This window comes from Schistocerca piceifrons, chromosome 4 (genome assembly GCF_021461385.2).
Source record: "Schistocerca piceifrons isolate TAMUIC-IGC-003096 chromosome 4, iqSchPice1.1, whole genome shotgun sequence".
NCBI lineage: Eukaryota > Metazoa > Arthropoda > Insecta > Orthoptera > Acrididae > Schistocerca > Schistocerca piceifrons.
The window spans coordinates 244,747,823-244,761,912 of record NC_060141.1 but is presented as its reverse complement, the minus strand read 5'-3'; the positions used below and the strand labels follow the sequence as shown (position 1 = coordinate 244,761,912).

Sequence of the window (14,090 nt, the reverse complement as noted above, 5' to 3'; positions counted from 1 at the left end):
TATGTTATTATAATAGCGTAATAAATCCCTGATTCTGTTGCCAAGTGGCCCACCAAAATATTCACTTTTTCGACATTAAAAAACAAAGTAACAGTTCTTTTTATTTTCGTCCCCCAAGAACAACGCTACAATGCGGATAGGAGGAGCGTGTGGTCAGCACACCGCTCTCCCGGTCGTTATGATGGTTTTCTTTGACCTGAGTCGCTACTGTTAGGTCGAGTAGTTCCCCAATTGGCATCACGAAGCTGAGTGCACCCTGAAAAATGACAACAGCGCATGGTAGCCCGGATGGTCACCCATCTAAGTGCCGACCACGCCCGAAAGCGCTTAACTTTGGTGATCCGACGAGAACCGGTGTATCCACTGCGGCAAGGCCGTTGCCTCAGGGTAACAAATGTTCAAATGTGTGTGAAATCTTATGGGACTTAACTGCTAAGGTCATCAGTCCCTAAGCTTACACACTACTTAACCTAAATTATCCGAAGGACAAACACACACACACACCCATGCCCGAGGGAGGACTCTAAACTCCGCCGGGACCAGCTGCACAGTCCATGACTGCAGCGCCTTAGACCGCTCGTCTAATCCCGTGCGGCCTCAGGGTGACATTACTGAGAAATAAATATGTAGACATGAAGAATAAGCTTTCAGAACGATAATAATATTTGTTGTATTTAAGAAGCTTTAAGATCTTTCACAAAAAAAGATGAGGACGTTACTCTTCACCACGTGCTCGTACGTTTTCTTTCCTCCTCAACTGTTTTTTATCTATTCGACGGTAAGCGTTTGATGAAACGTTCAAATTTATACTGCAGATATGCGACACACAAGTCAAAATTTAATGAAGAATGTAGTAAAATATTCACATGAACTTCGTGGACCATCAAGTAAGATAGACACCAATAGGCATGCATCGAAGAATGATGATTGTGTGTGGGTAGCATGTTTGTTGAAATCCACCATTGTGGAATGGTGTGCTAATTTCCGTGTTGCTCAAAATTCGACACAAGACTCCGGTCGATCTGGGAGGCCAGCCTCATCGATTACGGATGATACCAACTCAAGTGGGAAACACCTGGGCACTCGCCCTTTAGCCCTGATCTCTCCGCATGCGATTATCATGGTTTCTGTCCATTAGGCCTGGTTTACACAACGACACTGGGTTGCGCCACTCGTTGGGTGGAATGAGTTGCACGCAAATGCTTTGAAGTTTGACTGTAGACACGGCGCCAACAGTATACACATCAGTTTCGTCGTTTTGAGGGTCTCTGAGTCGTGTCTGAAATGATAGTTTTGGCAGCTGCACGTCGCACGAGTTGTGATGGAGCTAAATCTAATTGAGTGGAATCGCTGCATAAGAAATAAATAAGAAACGCGTTTCGGTTCGTGACTGGATGAAGAACACACGTCAGCTCGGTTGCTCAGCATGCTTGCTCAATTAATTTATAATGGAAGACCCAAGAAGTTCTTTCAGTTATCTTAGAATGTCACCAGAACTGTTCACGTTTCTTCTAGTTAGAGTTCATTATGCGATAAGCACTCCGTCTTCAGGCCACAAGTGGCCCATCGGGACCATCCGACCGCCGTATCATCCTCACTGAGGATGCGGATAGGAGGGCGTGTGGTCAGCACACCGCTCTCCCAGTCGTTATGATGGTTTTCTGTGACCGGAGCTGCTACTATTCGGTCGAGTAGCTCCTCAGTTGGCATCACGAGGCTGAGTGCAGCCCGAAAAATGGCAACAGCGCATGGCGGTTGGATGGTCACCCATCCAAGTGCCGGCCACGCCCGACAGCGCTTAACTTCGATGATATCACGGGAACCGGTGTATCCACTGTAGCAAGGCCGTTGCCCGTTATGCGATAAGAATAAAGATACTGTAATGCACGAAGCACTGTTGCCAGAACTGAAATTTCATATCATATTGCGTGCATTGCAATCGAGAACACTTGGCATGTTATAAGATGCAGTTTTAGTTGTGATGACGCTTTTTCATTAACACCAATAATTATTAACATTAACAGTAATAATTATTAACATTAACAGCAATAATTATTCGAAGCAGGGCGCATTAAACAGAGAATGGTTTACAAACTACTCTCTTTAAGAGAGAACTGTACAGTGGCAATATTTCAAAATTCTAAGATAATGTGAATGGGGATCACTTCTGAGACGTTTTAAATAGATGAATATTGAATAAAGAATGCAGCTTGTTGATTTGTGTAACCTTCCCTCCTGTCAACAATATTCCTTAACAAAGAGTCGGCCAACTCGAACGATGGGATTTTGGTCTTGTAGACGAGAGCATTGCCACAACTAGAATTACTCGCTTGTATTTTTCTTAATTCAGCTGTATATGTGCTCCTAACCCAATACATTTTCCCTTGCAGCTCAGATTCTGTCAAACCATCTATGTTCTGATCACACATGGCGGTCTCAAGAGCAGCAATATGTTGCTTATTTTTGTAATCGGCATCACTGAAATCCGACAAACACATATGCAAAGCATAGATATCCAAAAAGCGAACATTATTCTCCGTTCCCCACTTCATATTTCAGTTCGTCTACACTCTACGAACACACATAACCACAAAACTAATGCAACTAGTGTCACCAAAGTTGGAACACTGCGAAAGTGTTTAGTTTCACCAACGAGTTGCGCAAACGCGCGGCGCGCATGCGCAGTGGCCGGTAGCATAGTTGCCTGCAACCTAATGTCATCGTGTAAACTAGGCTTTAAAAAACGCCTGGAACGGTCGACGATTTCTGTCGGACAAGCATGTGCAGCTGACAGTTAGCCTACGGACTTCTTCACGCTGCAGGACGTGGGGTCTTAACTAACTGGTATCTTCAACGTGGTGCGTTGATGGGATGATTGCTCCTGTGCTCACGACGATTTTGTCTTGAGAGGCGCCCACATGCCCTGCTCATACTGTGGCATCAAGCAGTCAGGCCTGCAAGATGAGTGGTCTGCCAAGCGAGTGGATTCATTCTTAATTTTATCGAGTAACATGAACTCTCGTACTCACAATTTAAGATACAAGTTATCCTCCCATATGATTAATATGCAACGGAAACACGCATCTGACTATCAATAATCTACAGAACTCTGACTGTACACTACGCACTGGCAATACCACATTTTCTTTTTGTCTTTTATTTAACGGCTTTTGTCAGCACGTGGCCACCGCACTGAATATGAATGGCGCACACATTATAAATTCGGGACATTATGACAACATACAATTCGAAGTAAAAGTCCACCAATCTTTTTCTTTTCACTATCTTATTTATTCCGATAAATTCTCTAACCTAAACACACAAATTCTACAACCTACAACAATAACACATAAGAAATTCCGCCCTGTGGGCATGGCTTTACAATGGTGAATCTCTATATTATGGTCTCGTAATTACTTTTAACGCTACAGTGCACTTTCTGGATAGGATGGTGGATCTTTTATTATACCTCACACTTCGACTCTCACAATCATCATCACTAAACTTTCCTCCAGATCGAGCGATACAGAAGGAACAAGCATAACCCACTAATCTTTTGAAACTACCTTGCTACTCTCTCATGCAAACCACACATACCCAAATTACATGACATACATCACACTGCAATAAGAAATATAAAACACTAAATAGTCACAACACTATCACTTTCAGCTTTCCCACTTCAATTAATATTTATCCCAGTTTCACACGACACTGCCCCACTTTGTAATTCTACTTTCCTACTGTGAACTCTGGAGATATATGCACGTCTTCCTGTGCAATGCCAGCCAAGTGGCGTTGCCGGATAGACGGCCGACTCACGTTGATTCTCTCTCAGAGTTTAAATCTAGCGTCACACGGAATCATATCACACAATTTAATATTAAGCACACACGCGAGTCCTCAACTGATACCATGGACGAGTACTTCTCTTTATCTTTTGTCTCATACACAGTTTGAGACTCACACAGTACTCACCACGTGGAAGTACTCGTCTCTAATTTCAAGTCCTGCACACGCCATTTCTTAAATATTTCAACTTATGGTACACACGCTATTTCTTAAATATTTCAACTTATTGTACACACGCTAGTAATTCAGCTTAACTTAAGCACACGGAAGTATTTCAACTTAATGCTACACGTGGTTTCATTGTGACCGTTGGTCACTTCAGAAGATTACTACAATCCCTTTAATATTACCTGCCTGACATTTAATTCTCGTCACAAAAGTTCCTGAAATAGAGAAATTAATATTTCAAACTACTCTTAAATATTCCACATGCATACCATGTCTCAAATCTTTCGTCATTACGGAGCACAACTAAAAACAGGTCTTAACAGCACAAGATCCAGCGGCAGAGTGCCGAAACATGGCCGTTCTCTAGGTCATCTCGCACCTGTGTCGAGGTGGGGGAAGCACCTTGCTATCGTATTGGTCAGCCACAAATCAGACGCTCAAAGCTCTGGTAAATTTCATCTCTTTGGTCCCACCAAAGGTGGCCAAAGGATCGACTCAAAGATGATCATATATTCACATTCACTATCTGCGGTTAGCAGACGACCATACATTCATTCATTTCACAGATCTCACCAAACTGGATGTAGTGATTTACTTTGTGGGAGTGCACATGTGATCAATTAAATAAATAAATTGTCATTCTTTCCCACACTGGTATCCGGCTTTGCTGTATTAATTGAAATTGAGTTATTTTACCAAAAAAATGTGTTGTTCTGACAAAAATAATGAAGTATGTTGTACCTATTTTCAATGTTGGGTGGTACTGTACCCTTTCACCACCGGCTACCCATGCAGAAAAAAATGGCACGGTACTATCCTTGCAATGCGACGGTAGTTCCGAACATTTTTTTAAGAAAACTGTATTCGAACAAACGTAGCAAGTAATCAAAATAACCAGGAGGAGACCTTAGCCCCTGGTGACCTCAAATAGACGACCAAATGCTGTTACTTTACCAAATTATTGACACAGTTGTTGCATTATTGTACTCTCCACAATCCGGAGTAACGTACACATACAAGTTTGCAACAATCCACATGACAAATAAAACATTACATCACACAAATAAAAAATAATGTTGAGATGAATATTTGCTTAGTTACTGGGATCTTCGTTATTTTTATGAGTAATCCAAACTTCACTAGTTCTATGACAAAATAAAAAAAAATACCAATTGTACTCATGAAATTGTAAGTAGCTCACCGTCCAAACACAGAACAAGTAATCTGACATTCATAAATTGCGTTGTAATAATCTTTGCACGGCAATGTCTAAATACAAAACAAAATCAACAAAAGGAAAAAAAATAGCGTACACTAGTTACACGTAGAAGTCAGGCTCCATATCAATACACGCAATAAATAGTTAGCAATAACTGCTTGAATCCACCAGTAGCTCTCATGTCTTACTCTACTGCTCATTTCTCAACTGTTACACATTTAGACGACAAGAACTTGCATTTCGACTAGCCTTCGTTACACTTTAATGTGAAATATCACCACTGTGATAATGCAAATAAGTGGCTTCAGTCAACACACCAACAAGATTATTACTGTCCACGACATCAGAATACATCAGTTAATTCCGATATTTAGTTGTGCAATGCAAACTCTTGTCCCCTGTGACAACCTTACTGACCAATGCAACAAGAGCCGCTACGTTAGTATTACGCCACCGGCTAATAATTAAACCATCGTTGTACCAAATATTCTAATAAACATGCTATGTGAACTTGATAACCCAGAACAAACAAACAAAAAAAACACTAACTATTCTAAACACAAATGTTAATGAAAACAATTACACTTGCTGTCCCTTCAGGAATGAAACATATAAAAAAAAACATTTACACAATTACAAATACATTATTCCCTATCTTGTGAGTCATCCGGAACCATTTCATTTTGTGTTTTTCTTGGGGTCAAAAAGTTGCTGATAGTTTTCCTAGAAACACTGTCTCCGTGTCAAAGCTCTCCCATGGTTTCCCGGACGAAAGTCTTTAAGTCACTCAAATCGGCATTTTTGAACACGCACTGAACAGTAAACTGTATCTCACATTGAACACAAATGTCATAGTCACACTCAGCGTACCATCCACACGAATCTGGTCGTCTAGAAAAGGCCCTACATCTACTATTACCCACGGTTCTGTCCTTTCAGTTCATGGTGTAATTAAAAGTCGTAAGTTCCAACAAACAGCACTTATTCCTGCACCAATTAAAGAAATGTCTCCTACTACAGACGCAAATGTCAATGTCCCACTCTAGTTTCTTGCGTTCATACAATAATTAGTCACCAAACGACAACTGTCCTCTTCAAGAATACCAAGCGTCCCACATGCAATTCACAAAGCACACTTAACAAGTCACTGCCAAAAGTTTATGGATCCCACCATTCAGTGGTCAAGACAAAACAAAACGATCGTCCTGTCTGCTAAAGACAAAATCTTTTCCACCACTCACAACGTGGAAACACCAGTCCTTCACTTTCCACCTTATGGAAAGTCGCAGTCATCTTGTTTCACGGCTCCACAGTCCAGTACTAGTTAATAGTTGCTGGTAACAAATGCCCGCCGGGCTCTGCCGCGCGTCGTCCTTTCTGCCGTGGCGCCGCTGCGCGCGCCGTTGAGCAGAAGAAACCACCCGCTGTTGCCTCCGCGGGATACTTTCCCCAGTCGTAAGGGTGGCGGAACTTATGAATGGCCAGTGGTACGTGCGTGTCGCCCCAGGCCGTTGACCTGCTGTAGCGGGCGCGTGGAGTGTACCCCGTCCGGCAGTGGAGTGGGGAGTGCCGCGGCTCTGTCGCCCGTCGCCATGGCTACGTCAGCTCGGCCCGCTAGCGGTATGGGCGTTACGACACCCAATCAGTCAGACCGTTCCGTGCATCTCGCAACATTACAGACAAAAGGATATATTTAAATACTCATTGATTACATGTGTGATCTATTAGATACATTGGTAATAAAAGAATCTTTGTTCTAAAAAACATAAAACTATACACCCTAGTTTTCTACACATACATCAACATTTATCCCTTTTCTATATACAGCCCACACTTGCGCTATTGATTGTACCTGTCGTCCCTCATACAAAACATGAATGTGTAAAAAAAAAAAACAAAAGGAATAATAAACAATCTATACAACTCATAATTACAATATAAAATAGTAGACTACTCTAACATCCTATCACAGTGAAAATATTAGAAACTGTTGATTCTAAAACTACAATATGCAATGAACCTTTGTGCTTGTGACAGACTGAAATTAATACCCCTTGAAAATGTTCTAACAAAAAAAAAAAAAAAAGAAATAATCTACACAGCTCACAATTACCTACCACAGGTTATTAAATATTAAACTACTTTAACATCCTAACACAATAAACATTTTTAGAAACTGATGACTAAATCTACAACATACAATGCACCTTTGTGCTTGTGACAGACTGAAATTAGTATCTCTTTATATATTTTACATTTTATTATATGTAACAACATTTCTAGGACATGTATGAACCATCCACTTGATGTCAGATCCTGACCTGCCATCGAGGTTCATCCAAATCAAACAATACACAATAATGTTTTAGTTACAGATCGGTAGCATCCCCTTTACAGGAGTGTGCGCATTGATCACACTACTCTACGACTCTCACTCACCAGACATCACATTTTCCTTCTCATTCAATCCATTAATACACTAACAGAATAGGTCTAGAAGTCAGCTAACCTTAACACCACCACACTCACGACAACATACCATACCTTTGCTCCCTTATACTCATAACACCACCACACTCACGACAACATACCATACCTTCCCTCCCTTATACCCAACCACATAACACATGAAGTTGTTTCGGAGATAGCTTTCCAGTCTCCGAATTCGTCCTTTCACTCTGGCACCTCTCTCCATCGGCTTACCTCTGCATTCTCTTTACTGATTATTCATCCTCCTAAATGTCAAATTAGAATTGCGACATTTCATCTAAGAACAAAAAATACACAAATTATTCATCCTGCAAAATAACTGTACACATTATTGGTACCGTTTTGATTAGTTATACGGGTACCGGGCTTCAACAACAACAAAAAATATTATTTTCGCCAAATTTCATATTTTATGGTAAGAATTCGATTTTACATTTATATTACATACTACGTCAGTATTCCACAACGTTCACCACCTGGGTCTCATACTCCCTTTATGTCCTTTCACATTGTGCAGTTGTCCTCATCTCTTCATTCGTATTTCGGCTCTCCGTCCGTCCATTACTCCATCATTTCCTGGTCTTCCTTCGCCATTGGCATCAATCTCTATTGCAGCATACACAGGCCTCTCTGTAATATACATCTAAGACATCTCCACATTATTAATTCTACTCCCCTTTATTTACCACTGTTTCATCACGTCGAATCTCTCTTTATTAATCACACTGCTTCACGTCGCTTCTCTCCTTAAATGTCCCCTTTATCCACTACTATTTATCACGTCGCTTCTCTATCTACCATCTTTATCCATTCATTAATCATCACGTCGTTTCTGCTTGATCCTTATTCATATGACAAAAAATACGTACATACACCATTCTGTCGACTCCTGTTCATGGCTCATTCAACCAGTCTATTCCGTCATACTTCCTGACATCCCGCCTGAAAATTCTTATGTTCGATTTGACCCTGCACAACGTTACACACCACAAATAAATACACTGACTATCTACCATAAATTGCCTACTTTCGATCTATCCTTAACTTTTCCATAATTTGATGTTAGAAATGTGATGAAGCCCACGCGATTGTTTTTCCCTTGATCGTCTCAATCGGTACAGCATTTTCATGGACAATCCACCTCACTCTGAATGGTCCACTATACACAGTAAAGAATTTGCTAGTTAGGAATCTAAGCTTAAATGAAAATTAAATGTGTGCAGAGAATATACAAGCTGGGAGAAATGGGACAGCCCAAGTGTTAGAAACTTAGGTGCTAGTGGCCTCTTTCCTTAACAGCAGATTCCGAACAACCATACGCAGCACCTCATTATAACTGTCACCACGACTATGACATACTATAGATCAGATGGCATCTAATTTAAAAAACTTCGATCACATTACAGATGTTACCTGTAACAGCAGTATAAAAGTACCCTATTCCATACAGATCACAATGTTTACTTTTCTTTACATTACGTGTTAAGTACCTGCAATAGTCAAGTCACACTAATTAAACTGGACTCATTGGCATTATTACATGACATTTTAGCAACTGGTTTCTTTGAGGAAACAGTCCTTTTACTTTACTGTTCGAAATAAAAATTTAAAAATTTTGCTCTGAGAGACCAGCCTAACAGATGCCATTACTGGTGTTTTATTCTCTGATCAGAAGTATGGTATTTGCACTCCTACATATCAGTAGAGTATGTCCGCTACATAGACAATTTTCAGTGCCAGCTGCATGTGTTTTAAGGCAAGATGCTAAGGGCTGATATGTTGGATTTGTTTCTCCTATCCATCAATCTATTACGACAAGAAAGAAATACCAGGATTCCATGCTCTCCTGTCATTGTGATAGTTTCTGCCGTTCCTATCCTCGACACTATCTGACCTATGAGTCATGTCGCCGTTCACAATGTTGTTCTCATTACCCAGTTCCTGTAAGAAGTGCTGAAATGACGCAGAATCGTTCAAGCCTCTGCCTGCTATCACTATATCTCTGCGCAATCTCACTGGCAACTTCGTTATACAGATCCTAATGAGCTCCCCAGTTTCGTATGGCACATCCAAATACCTGTTTCGTCTCAGCATTTCCTGATAGCACGACACTGGATCTCTTATACCACCTTCGTTACAATTTGGCATCATCAATATGCTTTGCTTAACCTGGTCCTGCTTACTTTTCGACCAGAATTCATTTAAAAACTTGTCACAAAACATCTTGTAGCTACTACAGTCTTTAATAACTTCCTGCATTTTCGCTCTAGCCTCGTCCCTCAAATGGTTACACACAAACTTCATTTTGAGGGGCAGTCCCCACGATGAAGGTAATGAATCTTGAAATTGAGACAGCCTTGGACTATACCCAGTTGGGTTTGCCACCTGCTTTATCCGACACAACCGTTCTTCTGACTCTCTGAATTCGTCTTCCTCTTTCTGCCTATTTTCGCTTTTTGAGTTTATCTCAATCTCCCTCTGCAATCTACCTGGTGGTGTGTCACCTTCGCTACTGCACGCTAATTGCAACTGTGCTAGTTCTTCATTATTTTTCCTACTTATTACTAATTGCGCCTCTTTAAGCTGTAATAGCGATTGTATCTCCCCCTGGTTGGCATAAACCTCTCGCTGCGTGCTGTCAGAGCCTGTCTCGCCTCTTATACTGAGCTTTTCTACATCTGCACTAATCGTATTCATTCTGACCACTACCTCTTTGATTCGCTCATCCGGCAACACGTCCCTACGTCTTTATTGCAAATACTTGTACCTCCAAATTATTAGCTTTTTCTTTCACAGCGTCACATACTTGCTTCAACACACCCAGATTCTTCTCCCCCTCATCTAACCGATTATTAACTGCGGGCAGACGCTCATCGATAACTGTGTGTAGCTTCCTCATTGCCTCTTTATTACCCTTATCCATTGCCTCCAATCTTTCCTTATTCTCCCTATCTCTCTCCTTATTATCTCTATCCATCGCTTCCAATCTTTCCTTATTTGCTTCCAATCTTTTCTTAGTCTCCGAATTCCCTTTCTTAGTCTCCCTATCCATCCTCTGTAAAAACTGTAGTATCACATTGTCATTTGCTACTTTCGACACGCTCACCTCGTTCGCCTGAGAAACCGTAGCCTCGCTAAGGGTAGCTGCACTTTCACTGCATACCTGACCTACTCCCGGCTCGCCCGCGTCGTCGGGAAAAGCCCCCGATTGTGAACAAAGCCCGCTGCATAAAGGAGGTCCGCTGAACAATTCAGCCCCTTCTGAGTGCTTGCCGTCCCCGCTCATTAACCCATCGTCAACAGCTACTTCCTGCTGTACTGCTACATCCACCCCAGAATCACTATTCTCCATGGTGGCTACACTTTTCGACTGCGACCTAGTTACTACGGACATTATGCAAAAAAATTATACCATGATCTTCCAGCCTTGGACGATATAGCAATTAATTACATAAAAAAATAAAAGATCCTCACCAATCCAGAAAGAAATTGCAAACAGAGAAATAATTTTACTTCCTATCGCTATCACAATACATTCCATAAAAAAAAAAATCTTAACAGCAAACCCTAACAGCAAAATATCCTGGCAAAATATATCCTGGCCAAATCATCCTGGCAACAAAATATCTTGGCAAAATTCATCCTGGCAGGGTCGAAATTATGAGAGGCACCCACATGCCTTGCTCATACTGTGGCATCAAGCAGTCAGGCCTGCAAGATGAGTGGTCTGCCAAGCGAGTGGATTCATTCTTAATTTTATCGAGTAACATGAACTCTCGTACTCACAATTTAAGATACAAGTTATCCTCCCATATGATTAATATGCAACGGAAACACGCATCTGACTATCAATAATCTACAGAACTCTGACTGTACACTACGCACTGGCAATACCACATTTTCTTTTTGTCTTTTATTTAACGGCTTTTGTCAGCACGTGGCCACCGCACTGAATATGAATGGCGCACACATTATAAATTCGGGACATTATGACAACATACAATTCGAAGTAAAAGTCCACCAATCTTTTTCTTTTCACTATCTTATTTATTCCGATAAATTCTCTAACCTAAACACACAAATTCTACAACCTACAACAATAACACATAAGAAATTCCGCCCTGTGGGCATGGCTTTACAATGGTGAATCTCTATATTATGGTCTCGTAATTACTTTTAACGCTACAGTGCACTTTCTGGATAGGATGGTGGATCTTTTATTATACCTCACACTTCGACTCTCACAATCATCATCACTAAACTTTCCTCCAGATCGAGCGATACAGAAGGAACAAGCATAACCCACTAATCTTTTGAAACTACCTTGCTACTCTCCCATGCAAACCACACATACCCAAATTACATGACATACATCACACTGCAATAAGAAATATAAAACACTAAATAGTCACAACACTATCTCTTTCAGCTTTCCCACTTCAATTAATATTTATCCCAGTTTCACACGACACTGCCCCACTTTGTAATTCTACTTTCCTACTGTGAACTCTGGAGATATATGCACGTCTTCCCGTGCAATGCAAGCCAAGTGGCGTTGCTGGATAGACGGCCGACTCACCTTGATTCTCTCTCAGAGTTTAAATCTAGCGTCACACGGAATCATATCACACAATTTAATATTAAGCACACACGCGAGTCCTCAACTGATACCATGGACGAGTACTTCTCTTTATCTTTTGTCTCATACACAGTTTGAGACTCACACAGTACTCACCACGTGGAAGTACTCGTCTCTAATTTCAAGTCCTGCACACGCCATTTCTTAAATATTTCAACTTATGGTACACACGCTATTTCTTAAATATTTCAACTTATTGTACACACGCTAGTAATTCAGCTTAACTTAAGCACACGGAAGTATTTCAACTTAATGCTACACGTGGTTTCATTGTGACCGTTGGTCACTTCAGAAGATTACTACAATCCCTTTAATATTACCTGCCTGACATTTAATTCTCGTCACAAAAGTTCCTGAAATAGAGAAATTAATATTTCAAACTACTCTTAAATATTCCACATGCATACCATGTCTCAAATCTTTCGTCATTACGGAGCACAACTAAAAACAGGTCTTAACAGCACAAGATCCAGCGGCAGAGTGCCGAAACATGGCCGTTCTCTAGGTCATCTCGCACCTGTGTCGAGGTGGGGGAAGCACCTTGCTATCGTATTGGTCAGCCACATTTCAGACGCTCAAAGCTCTGGTAAATTTCATCGCTTTGGTCCCACCAAAGGTGGCCAAAGAATCGACTCAAAAATGATCATATATTCACATTCACTATCTGCGGTTAGCAGACGACCATACTTTCATTCATTTCACAGATCTCACCAAACTGGATGTAGGGATTTACTTTGTGGGAGTGCACATGTGATCAATTAAATAAATAAATTGTCATTCTTTCCCACACTGGTATCCGGCTTCGCTGTATTAATTGAAATTGAGTTATTTTACCAAAAAATGTGTTGTTCTGACAAAAATAATGAAGTATGTTGTACCTATTTTCAATGTCAGGTGGTACTGTACCCTTTCAGTCTGTTTGGCATACCGATTGTGGATTGTACGGCCTTCTAACGGAAACATTTTAATGGCCCCTTATATTGCTATGTTATAATTACACAATTAGTTGCGTAAGTGATCTTGACGACTACGTGTCAGGGGATGACATTAATATGGTACTTGCTGCCGAAATCGGTAGTCATTTCACAAAGTAAAAACGTAACAGCAGACTAAAGCGACTAAAAAGTTTATTCTTGTATTGGTCGCTGTTTCAACCGATAAAAGTCGGGATTATAGGAACTGAAACTGGTGCGACCCGCTTTATCGTTGTACAATGAAAACTCATGCATGTGTTACGTGACAAATTTCTTTCTGAAGCTAAGTACAGCTTCTCGCTGCACCACCAGCAACTCTAAATCTATCATTTTCTTTGCCTGCATCAAAGCCTAGGCGATCTTCCGGATTCATGTTCCAACTAATATTCCCAGATTTTTGCATGATCTGACAACTGAAGATGTGATTCATTAGAAATTTCGATAAAGGCTATAAGAGTCTATGTGTCGTGAAACGCAATACTTTAGATTTATGAGTAACAATTAAAACACTCAAAAACCATTCAAATTATCATATAAATTACAACAATTTAAAAAGTCAGAAATTATGAGGTGTTTCCAAAAGCCACGTATCTGTGCGAAGGTAATTTAAGATGGATAGAATTTTTAAGATATACCTGATTAAATGTGTTTTCCGGCCTCCAGCACGAGTGCAATCAATGGTGGACTCTGTTAAAGACAACCTCGGCCTGAGGAGACCAGGAATATATAAAATCCCGTGCCACTGTGG

The 14,090-nt window shown here is 40.8% G+C and overlaps 1 pseudogene; it reads right to left on the bottom strand.

Annotated features, from left to right (window-relative positions):
* Positions 1–264: 264 nt before the first annotated feature.
* On the bottom strand, positions 265–382 carry LOC124797034 (annotated as a pseudogene).
* Between the last annotated feature and the right edge of the window lie 13,708 nt (positions 383–14,090).